This window comes from Dipodomys spectabilis, unplaced genomic scaffold (genome assembly GCF_019054845.1).
Source record: "Dipodomys spectabilis isolate Male_0828 unplaced genomic scaffold, ASM1905484v1 ptg000302l, whole genome shotgun sequence".
Lineage (NCBI taxonomy): Eukaryota > Metazoa > Chordata > Mammalia > Rodentia > Heteromyidae > Dipodomys > Dipodomys spectabilis.
The window spans coordinates 1,799,134-1,812,890 of record NW_024870979.1 but is presented as its reverse complement, the minus strand read 5'-3'; the positions used below and the strand labels follow the sequence as shown (position 1 = coordinate 1,812,890).

At 42.6% G+C, this 13,757-nt stretch overlaps 1 pseudogene; it reads left to right on the top strand.

Annotated features, from left to right (window-relative positions):
• The first annotated feature begins 5,019 nt into the window (after positions 1 to 5,019).
• Positions 5,020 to 13,757, top strand: part of LOC122127557 — a 52,176-nt pseudogene continuing 43,438 nt past the window's right edge.

Genomic DNA, 13,757 nt, shown 5'->3' with positions numbered 1-13,757 from the left:
GAGGAAAAAGCACATTAGCACATACCATAAAATTCTGTTGTACAAATGAGGGAAAGAAGAGGAAACAGTCGAGTAGACAGGGATTTAAAAATGGCAGACATAACATGTGTCCCCATCACACTGCTCAAAATGGCACATCCTCTTCCCATAATGCCTTAGGCTCCTACTCAAACCTGACATCAGTCGGAAGGTAAGGCTCATGCACAGTGGGGCCTGACCAATCAGAATTACTTCCATACTCATACCCTGAGACAGAAGAACGGACAAGAAGAGCTAGGGAGGCACATACCTAAGCTGTGAAGCAGTTACTGCAAAGTCCGTGAAAGGAAGGACACAGGAGAGGAGATGTACCACTGCCTCCCAGGAAGGCGTCATGGACAGGGACCTATCTGCAGTCTGTGCTCTACTCCACCTGCAGCATACTTGCTGCTTTACTTCACTCCTCTTCCTCTCCGTGATTTACCTGGTGGAGAAACAGACCCCTACCCTCGTACAGCATCACAAAGATAACCTTTGAGCTTCCATCTTGGGAAAACCTGGAATCTGGCTATCCCATCCTCCCATCTTAGAGAGAGAGCGTTGCTGGAAACTAAACCTGGAAGAAGTCCTGGGCCCACGTGAATTAGGCACAGGGATAGAATTGAAACTCAAGTTCTTAGAAACTCAAGGTCAATAGTCTGTGGCTGACAGTTGGCTGAGGAGATGTCCTGGAGAAATACCATTAGTAATATGCCCCAAGCTGAAAAGACAGGGTGCTGCCAAGTCCTTCAGCAGCCATAAAGCACAGAAAAGCAGACACTGTTCCTTCCTCTCACCTTTCCTCACACCAGAAACCTCCACAGCATTCCGCTGACCTCAAGGTGTGCTCTGGCTGGGGCAGCTGTGTCTGTCCTCACCCTTCCTTCCTCCAGCCCACCGCCGTGCAGCTAGCTCCCTCGCCTCCTCTAAGTCTTCACTCGGATGTCACCTCATACAAGAGAATGCTACTAACTACCCTCCTGAAATCACGGTCCCTCCTCCATACACGCCACAGATCCCCATGACATCAGAGGCCTTTGCTTTGCTTACTAATGAAACCCAGGTACCTCCGGCGATGCCTGGCATTGCTCAGAGCAATTGCTGAGAAAAATGAATGAATGGGTGATGACGTGAGCAGAGTACATTCCTGGGAGATGATTTAAAAAAAAAAAAAAAAAACCACCATGTTCTTTCAAGCCAAGTGCGGGAGGTTCACAACTGTAATCCTAGCCACTCAAGAGGCTGAGATCTCAGGAGCCAGCCTGGGCAGAGAAATCCCCATGAGACTCTTATCTCCAATTAACCACTCAAAAACTGAAAGTGGTGCTGTGGCTCAAGTGGTAGAGCACTAGCCTTGAGCACAAAGAGGCTCAGGGACAGTGCCCAAATCCTGAGTTCAAGCCCTGCAATGCACAAAGAGAAAAAGAAAATAGAAAACAAAACACGCTGTTTCTTATCAGTGTGTCTCTCCTTGTCACCAAAACACCCAGATGTTTTCCCCTGGTCAGAGAAGGCTCATTCATCAATCCTTAGGCTTGGCACTCCACACTGCCTAGACTCTGTCCTAGAAGACTGTCAGCACTTAGCACTATCTGCTGAGAAGGTCACCTGGGTTACTGCAATTATCTGAAATAGCCTACCAGGACGGGAACACCATAAACTTCCCCTAAATGATCTCTCTAGAAGGGATTCCATGGACTTAAAGCCCTTTGATTTTACTATGGGCAGAGAATTGCTTCAACTTAAACTTCAAGGTCATTATTCTTTAATGATCCCTCATGCCAACTCATTCTCTGGCTAAAAATGCAATCTACATATATGTTGAAAACATCCCTATTTGTGTCCTTAAGACAATTCTACATTTAGGTTTCACTAACTTAAAGACGACTTTAACCAGATCAATTTCTATTTATCCTTCACATTAATTATTTGGGGATACATAGTCCACCTTCCTCAGGTCACTATAGCAACTCAGCTGATCAATGCTGCCTAGATGCCTTTGTCTACCATCCCTCATGCTTCCCAGCATACCCCCAGGACAACTAAGGTGTCAGAAAGTGGCTTTGCTGCTAAGAAGAAACCAGAGCCTACTTCCTTGCTTTTGACCTATGACATATAAAAACTCATTAAATTAATGTTATACTTCTAATGTTTCACGTAGTGATCATGTGATTATGCACTTGGCAGCACACACACTGGCCACTCTTCCACTAATAGTGATGGATTGGCTCTACCCCAGTATTTTTCCATTTATTTTATCTTCCAGCTACAGAGCCCTTTTACTTCAACAGAACTCTTCATGGGACATACACGCAAACACACACACACACACACACACACACACACACACACACACACACATCAGTTACAATTTGATCTGCCGGGAGGAGAGCAAGCAGGCAAGAGGATCGAGACCAACCAACTCTCAATCAGCCAATTAGGAAACACTTTGGTACAGTTTTGAAGTTGCAGTCTAAATAGTTGTGTACCAAGGTGGTTGTACTTATTCATCTAGCACACAATGACAGAGGAAAATACACGCAAAAGGGAAGCATAAATGACAGGCACAGTCCCATGGGAAAAATATTATACACACTATTTCTCATGAGACTACAGACTAACACTTTAGTCCTTAACTAAGGCAACCTGCAGGAAGAATATATGTATTAATTACAAAATAAGAGTGAAAAAGGAAAGACTGTATTTTGCTAACACTCCAGGCTGAGTAGCGTTAATCTGAAAAAAATATGCAATCTTCAATGCACATAATCTGAGACTTGTTGAACACCAACATAATACAAGTAAAAAGTCCACACCTGCAGCTCACCAGAAGCTGTTACAGAAGCCAAAGTTACATGTGATCAACCTTCTCTCTGTGGCAGACAGAGTTTAAATATGCATCTAAGTCCATCTTTGCCAGCATAGCCAATGTCAGGAAGAATCAAGCCCTAAATGAAATTCTGTTTTTTGGTGCTATTAGGGTTTGAGCTCAGGATCTTACACTTCCTGGGCAGGCACTTGAAATGTATCCCAGGCCTTTTTGTTCTGGCTATTCTTAAGACAGAGTCTCCTATGTACACTTCCTGTCACAGCTGGCATGATTGATATGCATTGATGCACCTCGCTTTTCCTGTCAAGCTAGAAGGTCTCAAAACATTTATCTGGGTTGGCCTTGAACTCCCGATCTCAGCCTCCCAAATTAGGTAGGATTATAGGCATGAGCCATCACATACGATGAAACTTCTATTTCTTTGAAGGATTGCCCTTTGTCTTCTCTTCAATAAACATAGTCAGGAGCTTTAGTCTATTTTGGGTGCTCTAACAACAAAATACCACAGACTGGGTTGCTTATAAACAAGAGAAACTTTCTTTCTCAACCTTTCTGGTAACTGAGAAGACTTAGTATCTGACAAGGGCTCACTTCCTGATTCACAAGTGGTGACTTTTGGCTGTGACTTCACATGGTGCAGGGTCAAAAGATGCCTCTGGGACCTCTGTTGTCAAGGGACTAGTCTCATCCACAAGGACTCCATCTTCACAGCCTCCCCATTTCTAGGTGCACCTCCTCCTGATACCATCACTTTGGGACAGGGTTTGCATGGAGGAGTTGTAGATGGACACAAGCAGTCAGACCACAGCCTTGGCTAGCAACTTCTCCCTGTTTGCCCTGAGCTGTAGGTACTATGAAAGTCCTAGTGCTATGTTGATTTATAATGCAGTGGTAAAACGAACTGCCTGCTAAATGTTCTGTGAGGATAAAGGCAAGGTTTCTTTTACCATCATGCGTTAGGTTCATGTAAATTTGGAGAAAATCTTTCATTCCAAAGATAAATGAGGAAAGCAGGGCGGTCCTACCCTGAGTCCATGAACATTCTACCTTATTCTGGATTCTATTGCAGTACGTTCATATTTTCATGCATAAAATCTAATTAGCTGCACAGTGCATACTAAAATAGAATGCATTTATATGTGGCTTTCTCTCTATACAACCTGAGATAATGGATTTACTATGTCAACCCAAGAGTTAAAAACTCTACCAAATCTAGGGCTTTATTTCTCTGTGAGACCTGAATTTAGTGTTAAGTTTGGCATTCTCTCTCTCACTCACACACACACACACACACACACACACACACACAGACAAAAAATAGGTGAATAATAGTAGTTTAAACAAGATAGAAAGTGGCTTTCTCTCATCCCTCCTTGGGCACCGACAGCACTGTTTGAAATTCTAGTTCACCTTACCTCATTCTCAGAATCCAAGATGGCTACATCTATCTATCAGGTATCAAAACAGAGACACGTGATGAAAGAAACCAAAAGAGCACAGCAATTACCTTTGCAAAACCTGCTGTGGATGCCTGGTTCTGTGACTGTGCAGGAGATAACTTCTCTGAGCAGATAAAAGACCTTGGCCGCATCGCCTCACGGAGCACAGAGAGCATCTGGCACATGCAAACGAAGATAACATGAACGCTTGCAGCTCGTAAAGGTTTGGATACAGCATCCTACACATGACTGTCTCCTATAGGTGCTGGCAGGAAGGCAGGTGAGTGGATTTCCTCACATCAGAGACATTGCTAGAGGACCAGGAAATATCCATAACAGACTCGGGAATGATAAAGTCTTTCATGAGCCGTGTGTGTGTGTGTGTGTGTGTGTGTACACACATGATGGCTTCAGTCCAGCTGCTGGGCCCATCTTGGCATGGGGAGAAGGTATGAATCATGGCAGAGCAACAGGAAGTGCTCACGGAGGTGGATTTCAACTGCTATGAACAGAAAGGAAGTGAAAGGGCCATGTAGAAGATGTGAGACAAGGAAGGGCGTCAGGAGGAGGCCTCACGTGAACAAAGAAGCACCACCCAAAAGAAAACCAACCAGAAGGGTATTCAAGACAGAGGGACAGATGCGTACCAGGGCATGTGGTTAAGTCACTGTATGATTTAACCAGGAAATCATCAGGGTAGTCATTGCAATTAAGAAAGTTAAGTCCTGACACATGTCCAGGAACACAGGAGAAAGACTCCAGCTGCGAAGTGAGCTCGCAATTATGTCAAGGGTGCAGGTGAGAATCCAGAGCTAGCTAAAGGGACTTCCCTGTCTAGTCCAAGACAAAATAGAGAGCACATTCTGGCTTGTATCCCCTGCCTCCCGCCTCCTCCACGAGGAGGTGCCTCCTGGCACTTCTGGAGCCTGAACACAGTTGTTCCATTGGTTTTCCTAGGGTTGAAAGAGTTTACAAGAATGATCTGTTCTTGGCCTTCTATCATTTTCACCAATGTTTCAGGTCAGACAGACGGGGCTGGGCACACCCGGGCTGCTGACCCTCACGGAGATCATGTGGTCTATGAAAAGGCTATGCAAAGAACGTGGAATTCACGGCGAGAAAGGCCGGCTCTGGCCTCACAGTGCTTCAGCTTCAATTTCCTCCATGCCTTCCTGAGTCATCAACCGACTCTGCTCCCCCTGCATGACTTGATGATTAACTCTACCAAAAACCCCACTGATAACAAGAGAGCCCAAAGCGTGCCACATGCTTTGGTTCCTGCGCCGCGTTGCATAATTCTCTAGTTTTACCCACATTTTGGCAGTTAGTCTCACTCTCCCTGCAACAGAGAGAAACATTTCTTTACCAAAAAAAAAAAGGACCAACCCCCTCATATTCACACAAAATTGTTTCACTTCTAACTTCATTTCAGTCCTTACGTAAGAGCCGTGGCTATCTAATATTAGATCACTGTATTGCACAGGACTTACTTCTAAGCATGGGGGGAGCTTCTAAGCATGAAAGAGCTTCCATTTCTAAAGCTACCTCCCCATTCCCCCACCCCCTGACTCCCACCCCAAATATTCACTTGTATTTTTACACCCTTCATTTGATGTTTTTTTCAGATTGGATTTAGTTAAAAGTTTGAGCGCAACAAGAAGAAATGAGTTTATTGTCATTATTCATACAATTAAATATGACTGTGTGTTTGGGTAGCCGGCATGCAGCTGTAACCGCATTACTGTGCCTATGTCTTAGTGATACGGTAATCTGATTAAAGCTCAGGATGTGGGGACACTGAGGCAACAACACAGCTCTGAGAATAACTAGGGTACCCAGGAACCACCAGAGAGCGGATGAGCTAGCCCCCAGAACTACACAATCCCCGTTCTGTAGAATCTGTAGAACCCTTCACACTGAAGATCATCCACTGCATTTGGACCCAGAATGTGATGCAGTCTTTGTAAGTGGGGAAAAGTGGTCTAGAAGATGATCTGTGGTTTTACAGATACTGACTGGAGGAAAGTGGGTCTAACTACACAAGTGGATGAAGACAGGGATCAATGGAAGATGGGTACCCTATGGAGAAAGGCTATGGCTTGATTCTCCTGCGGCTGAGCTGAATGCACATAGCTGATACTCTTCAGATGCTAAAATTTTTCTCCGAGCCCCAGGGTTAGCTTTGCACTCGAGCCCATCAGATCTCAAGTGTGGACGAGGGATCCCTGCCCCATGGGGATATGCAACTGCTTAGCCCAGTTACACCAAATATAGCAAACCTTCTAAAAATGTGAGCCTCCTCTCACACCAAGTTCCAGTCTCCACCAATTAATTTCCACATGCCTTGGCAGCTGCTCCAAGATGTCTGCTTCAATGGAAAAAGTTTCCATACCCAGCTTCCAGTGTGGAGGGGCTGAGGGGTGAGGTAAGAGGGGCGAGAGAGGTGGTGGGAAACCTTGGGAAAGAGCTAAAGAGGAGGAAAAGGCAACTCATGCTTAGAGCCACATTCTAGCATTTGGCCCTGAAAAAGACCCAGAATGAGCCGAGAAAAAGCCTCCCCCATTCAAGCCTCCGAGTCCTGCACTGCCTCTGATCCACAGCGGTGGGAGGGGCAGGGAGGGCAGTATGGAAAAAAGCAGATTCAGAAGTGTTAGCGTTGCAGCACAAATGCATGGGGCAGGGGCAGATGTCTTCATATGCACAACTTGCAAGAAAGCAAATGAATGCTGTAATAATCTGGAAAACTTGGGGATGTAATCAGTAAGTGATGGAGGCTAAGACAAAAAGATACAGCTAAAATTATTTCGTATGAGGAAACTGAGATTCAGAAAGGTTAGAACACAGAGACATTTACCGACTAATGTGTAAAAATAATAGCACTTGAACTATATGTGTTTAATGTATTCACTTTGAGGGTTTAAGCAGATAGAAACAAGAATCTTCCTTATTTTCTTAGTGTGTTTTTTTGTCTTGGTTTTTGAGTGTGTGGTTTCTGGTTTTGTTTTTCTGAGGGCTGGGTTTTGAACTGGCCTCACATTTGCTAGGCAGGTACTCTATTCCTCGAGCCATATTCCCAGCCCTCTGACTTTAGTTTATTTTTAGGTAAAGTCTCTCACTTTTGCGCCACCACTCCCAGCCCTAAAGAGGCAGCCACCTCTGGTTCTCCTCCTCCTCCTCTTCCTTTCTGTTCCAGCCCTCATGTCCCTGTGTTCTCCTCCTCTTCCGCATCTCCGCTGCTTAGCCTGTGTTTGGCTTTTAACCAAAACCACTCTTATCAAAGAAGGATCCTTATGAGCAACGAGTTACTAGTGTCTTTTGCCTTGATCCTCCAAAGAATCTCAGGAAGAAAATAGGGCAATTTTCAGCTATCATTTCCAATATCCAAATGAAGAAGCTAAGACTCTGAAAGGCAATGTGGACTGCTGGAGACCATGCAATTTGTACAGAAAGGAGCGAAATGCAAGCCTGGCTTCCTTATCTGCTTGTTGGTTTCAAAACCCCATGTCGCTCTCCCCTCTATTACACTGAGCACATGATTTATAGAAATGTACAGCTGGTATGGGAAAATCAGTCATGCCATTAGTTCATTTCTATATATGTTTAATTTCTACTGATTGTAACTATGTTTTTGCTTTTCTTTTTCTGTGCTTTTTTTCCCTGCATCTTTAATGGATGGCTTTGAACTTCAAGAGATATGCTCTAGGGGAAACTATGACAAACTTAAGGATATCTCAACATTTTATATATAAAAAAAGCCCTTTGGCACAGCATTCAGTCTTGAGTTTTTCTTTTAACAGGGCAATCTTTTATTGCCTATTAGGTAAAAAGACAAATGAATATATTTAGCCTTAATAGCATTCCTTTTCAACTGGAATGTCTCTGCTATTTCTCTTCTTCTCTTTGTTTCCCCATCAGAATAGAACATCCATCCATTTTATCCAGAAGTATAGATTGAATATATTCTATTTGCAAGGCACCAGAGGACTCGTTGACAATGAAGCCCGTTGTACCTGGCTTAGTGAGTCTGCTTGTCTGGCTTGAGTCCTACTTTAAATGATAATCGACACTTAGGCCCCGAAATTCATTCTAGGGAAAACAGAGGCTGAAAATGATGTGAGGGAATTTCCTCCCGCTCTGGGCAAAGCTAAAATATTTATCATGAGAATCTGACCATGAGCCCATTATTGTCTGTGGAAGAAGGTCAAATCTAGTATTGAATCAGGCAAAATGAAATAGAGATACACAAGAGAACACACACCACGAACCAATGAGTCTCAGCTGGGGACGCTTGGGAGTGAGTGGAAGATAGACAGATGTTGGCATTGCAGCTTCTAGAAGGTTCCTTGGTGGCCAACTGTAATCATTTTGGCCTCTGTGTGTCAGTGGCTATGATATTCCAGGTTTTACAGCTTACTGGGGTTGGCTGGGGTGGTGAAAAAAGCTAAAAAGAAAAAAATAAAGACCTTCTTGTCCTCAGGACAGACATTCTGGGACAAGTTCAGAAGATTTGGGAACATTGTTGGCTCAGTGTCCTTCTCAACCAATGCAGGAATGCTTTGTAACAACAACAACAACAACAAGTTTGTTCAAGGAAGGTGCTCCAGATGACACCACCACCAAGGACAATCCTTCCATGGCATCCCTGTCCTGTCTGGCTGTCTCTGTTCACAGCCAGACAGGGGCCAGCCGCTCCCTGGAGTCCCCAAAGACCTGGACAGATGGAAGCGAATGAAATAATAACACCATGAAGTAACTACTGAAAATTCAATGTTAGACATTTCTGGTCTTTTTCATTTCTGCTGGCCACCACCTCTAATGGGAATTTCCCACTGATCAATGGCTCTCTTCAGACTTCCCGAGAGCCCAGCTCATTCTAGCAGTTTTCTTCTCTCCCAGCCCTTCCTTCTGCGTCCCTCACGTGTAAGCCTTCATCTGTCTCTCCAGTTCATGGCCTCTGATCAGTCCAGTCTCTTGAACATTCAAGTAGTGCGCCAAAAGTTCTCTTTCAACGTATTTTATTTAAACAGAATACTAGGTGGCCTGAGAATGTCATTGTTAGTCCCTTTGGGGGGCTAAAGCAGTTGACATTGGTTGTGATAACATTTGCTTTCCTTTTTCTGTTACAAATGTTTGGCTCTCCATCCATGTTAGAACTGCAAAACAAGCTTAGAATGTGAGAGACACAAGATGGAAATGTATACATATGATAGTGCCTGTAGACATATATACCTACTACATATGCACACATCTACTCATCCATACACATAGAATCTACATGCATGTGTGTATGTTTGCATTTATATATACACATAAAAGCTCATAAAATAAGAAACCTGATTGCTGAGCTCCATGCTGTGGTTCTGGGGCAGAAGAAGACTCAAATCAAGACCTGCTAAGCCTTGAACCCCATAGGGGAAAATTTGGCACATTGTCCTATTTGAGTCTGGCCACCATGGAAAGTTGCAAGGATTAAATCAATACAGGGTTGAGTTCCCTCACCAACTATGAATTTGTGGCCAACCATGCTTGCTGGGAAAAAAATCTGAAAAACATAATTAACTTGAAATAAAGTAAAATCGTATTGAGTACCTAAAGTCTCTTTGGCCAGCCCTCAACTGGTCAATCTTGGATTCAATTGTAACAAGTGACTGATACAAAGTAGATGTGGTTTAAGATAGGTATCACTGAGGATGTATGTGTTTGGAATATATCTTCTTTAATCACACATAGAATTTTAAATACAGACTTTTCAGAAGTCTGAGATAATGGTAAATAATTAATAAATATTATACACTTTAAAGTCACAGTGCAATTTGATAAGCTTGTGAATTAATTTAGCAACAGCCATTTTAGAAGTGAGTGGTAAGCTGGTAATTTTATTTACCGAGGCTAATTTAAGCAGTTACTTATGAACTCATTAAGGACTGAATCATCTTTATTCAATAAATATATAGTAAATATTTAGGATCTGTGTTTACTATGGTAAATCAGGGGAAAGATACCACCAAACACTGGGGACATTTCCATTTAATTATTGAAATAAGTAATGTATAGTGAGTTTTTTACTCCAACAGATTTTTAACGTTAAAACAAACAGTTCAGCATTAAAATTTTTAGCTATTTTAAGTAAGAAATTTAAAAATGTGATCACTGGGGGCAAATATTAAATTATCATAGCTGTATCAACTCAGGAAACTTTAAATATTGGGTTATGCAACCAATTCAATCTCATTTCCTTCTCACATGTTTATAACAACTGTGAAAGAAAGATAAGCCATCTTTGCCTGTGTGTTTTTTTCAGGTCCCAGATGATTGTAGTGTGAGGGAAAAACTGCACTAGGAAAGTATTCCTCTGTGGTAATTATGAAGTTAAAATTAAGACCACAAGAGACCAGTGAAAACAAAATCTAAACTGGTAAGCTCCACGCACTGCTGAAGTATTTCTGGCAGTAATCTGCATCAAACATTAGGCTACTAGGTAGGCCAAAGTTGTATTCTTTAAAAATTTTCCTTTTAGAAGACAATTTCAAAGGAAGAAAAAACAGTGACGTAAACATAAATATTCATTGCCGGAATAAAGCAATAAAGAAAGTAAAAACTATCCAAGTGCCAGTGGTTTAATTATACATCGTTAGTTGGTGAGATATGACAAGAAGGAAGATTAGAATTAATCAACTAAATAAAATTTTGTATGATGACATAGAGAAATCCTGGCTGTAGTATATTGACAGTCAATGTTAACTATATGCCCTCTCACGCACTACCAGTTAACTATTTTGGAAATGGGATGGAAAAGCAATTTTGGAGAAAAAAATAAAAAGAGGCCTGCTATCAATATAAAAGGAGTCTCTCATGAAAACTGCTTTCCCCTAATCCTGGCCTCATGTGGTATTACCTGCCTATATTAAAATGGGGGAAAGATAGGTTGGTAGATTAGATGTTGTCTTAAAGGGAAGAATAAAATAAATATATACATGTGATAGAGGCAAAGGGAAATCCACATGGGGAAAATATTTTTCTAATCTTATTCTCAAAATTGGAATGTAAAGCATAAACTAAGTCTCTATCTGTAATTTTAGAAGTTGAATTACATTTCCTCAGAAGATACGTTCCAATCCTAATCTCTAGTACCTGTGACCTTGTGCGGAAGAAGAATCATTGCAGAGGGATCAAGTTATGGAGAAGTCATCCCAGTGTTAGTGAGGGCAGAACCAACAACTGGTGTCCTCAGAAGACCTGTTTCTTGTTGACTGATCATACTGTTCGTTCTATTTTGCAGAGGTAGGAACCAAACTGCAGGCTTAGCACAGGACAGGCAAGCATTCTACCACTGAAGACCTGTTTCTTGTTGACTGATCATACTGTTCGTTCTATTTTGCAGAGGTAGGAACCAAACTGCAGGCCTAGCACAGGACAGGCAAGCATTCTACCACTGAAGACCTGTTTCTTGTTGACTGATCATACTGTTCGTTCTATTTTGCAGAGGTAGGAACCAAACTGCAGGCCTAGCACAGGACAGGCAAGCATTCTACCACTGAAGACCTGTTTCTTGTTGACTGATCATACTGTTCGTTCTATTTTGCAGAGGTAGGAACCAAACTGCAGGCCTAGCACAGGACAGGCAAGCATTCTACCACTGAAGACCTGTTTCTTGTTGACTGATCATACTGTTCGTTCTATTTTGCAGAGGTAGGAACCAAACTGCAGGCCTAGCACAGGACAGGCAAGCATTCTACCACTGAAGACCTGTTTCTTGTTGACTGATCATACTGTTCGTTCTATTTTGCAGAGGTAGGAACCAAACTGCAGGCCTAGCACAGGACAGGCAAGCATTCTACCACTGAAGACCTGTTTCTTGTTGACTGATCATACTGTTCGTTCTATTTTGCAGAGGTAGGAACCAAACTGCAGGCCTAGCACAGGACAGGCAAGCATTCTACCACTGAGCTACACTCACAGCCCTTGTGAAAATTCTGGACACAGAGATATACACAGGACAACCAGCATGTGATCATGGGGGCCACTGGGGAGAAACATCCGTAAGGCTGAGAATGTGAAGGAAGGATGCTAGGAAGAGCTAAGGAAGGATCTTCCCCTAGAGCCTTCCAAGTGGGCATTGCTCTGTCCTACCTTGACTTTAGATTGCTGGCCTCCAACTCTGTGAGAGAATACATTCCTACTGCTTGAAGCCACAGTCACCCCATGAAATACATACACACAGAAGCACAGTGTGCCACTCAGACTTTGCATCACTGTAATGAGAGTATCTAGCATAAAATCATAAGGAACTTTTAGCCTTCTGTTGATTCTAGGGTGCTTGGAATATTGTAACATTTTGGGGTAAAATGTACTTCTTACATGGTTACAACTGAAGAAAGAAAGTCTAGATGCACAGATTACTGACATATGCTTCTTGAATTGTTGGCTATTTTGGTGTCAACTTTTACATTGAGAATTTCATAGAGTTTTTAGTGTTATTTTACTCCTCATGTGTGTATGTATAACTTATATGTATATGTACGTATATGCATATATATTCCTAACATACTGTTCAAATACAATTTGTTGTGCTTGAATTCTGATTACATGAAAAATCACCACTACACTATTACTATTATTATATAATAGTGTATGCCAATAATCATTTCAAATGGACATTTCTGATGGCCCCAGAGTATTGATCTCTAAAGTTCTCTATGTCTACAGCCAAAATGAAGTACAACTTTACAGTATTTTTTCTAGGGCCCCTCCTTAAAAACAAATGAACATTAAAAAAATCACATGTGAAAATGGAGCCAGGTAGCTTGAGGGGGTGACTGAAAGCAAGAGCAGTGGAGAGAACCATGGACAGGTGACACTGGTCAAGGCAGAGTGTACTCATAAATTGACTCGTTGCATTGTGGCCACTTCGTATAAGTGTGTAAAGCCAATAAAATATTTTAATGTTTAAAAAAATACCTTGCGGGGCTGGGAAGGTGGCTCAGTGGTAGAGCGCTTGCCTTGCATGCTCAAGGCCCTGGGTTCGATTCCTCAGCACCACATAAGCAAAAAGAAAAAAGCCGGAAGTGGCGCTGTGGCTCAAGTGGTAAAGCGCTAGCCTTGAGCTGAAGAGCTGAGGGACAACACCCAGGCCCAGAGTTCAGGCCCCACGACTGGACCCCAAAAAAAAATAAAAATAAAAAAATAAAAAAATACCTTGCATAAGCAACACGAAGGAGAGATTCTTTACTTTGCTTATGGTTTCAGAGGTTTCCATCCATCGTGGTAGAATAGCAATATTCACAAACCTGTGGCAGGCCCGTCAGGAAGCCAGCTAGGCCACCTAACACCACCATGTTGGCCCAGGAGCAGAGTAGTGCCGTAAAAGGAAGAGGGCAACACAAGACAAAGTTCCCAAGTTCACACCTCCAGCCGTCCACTTCCTTCAACTAGACCCCACTGCCTACTTTCTACACCCCTCGAATAATAAC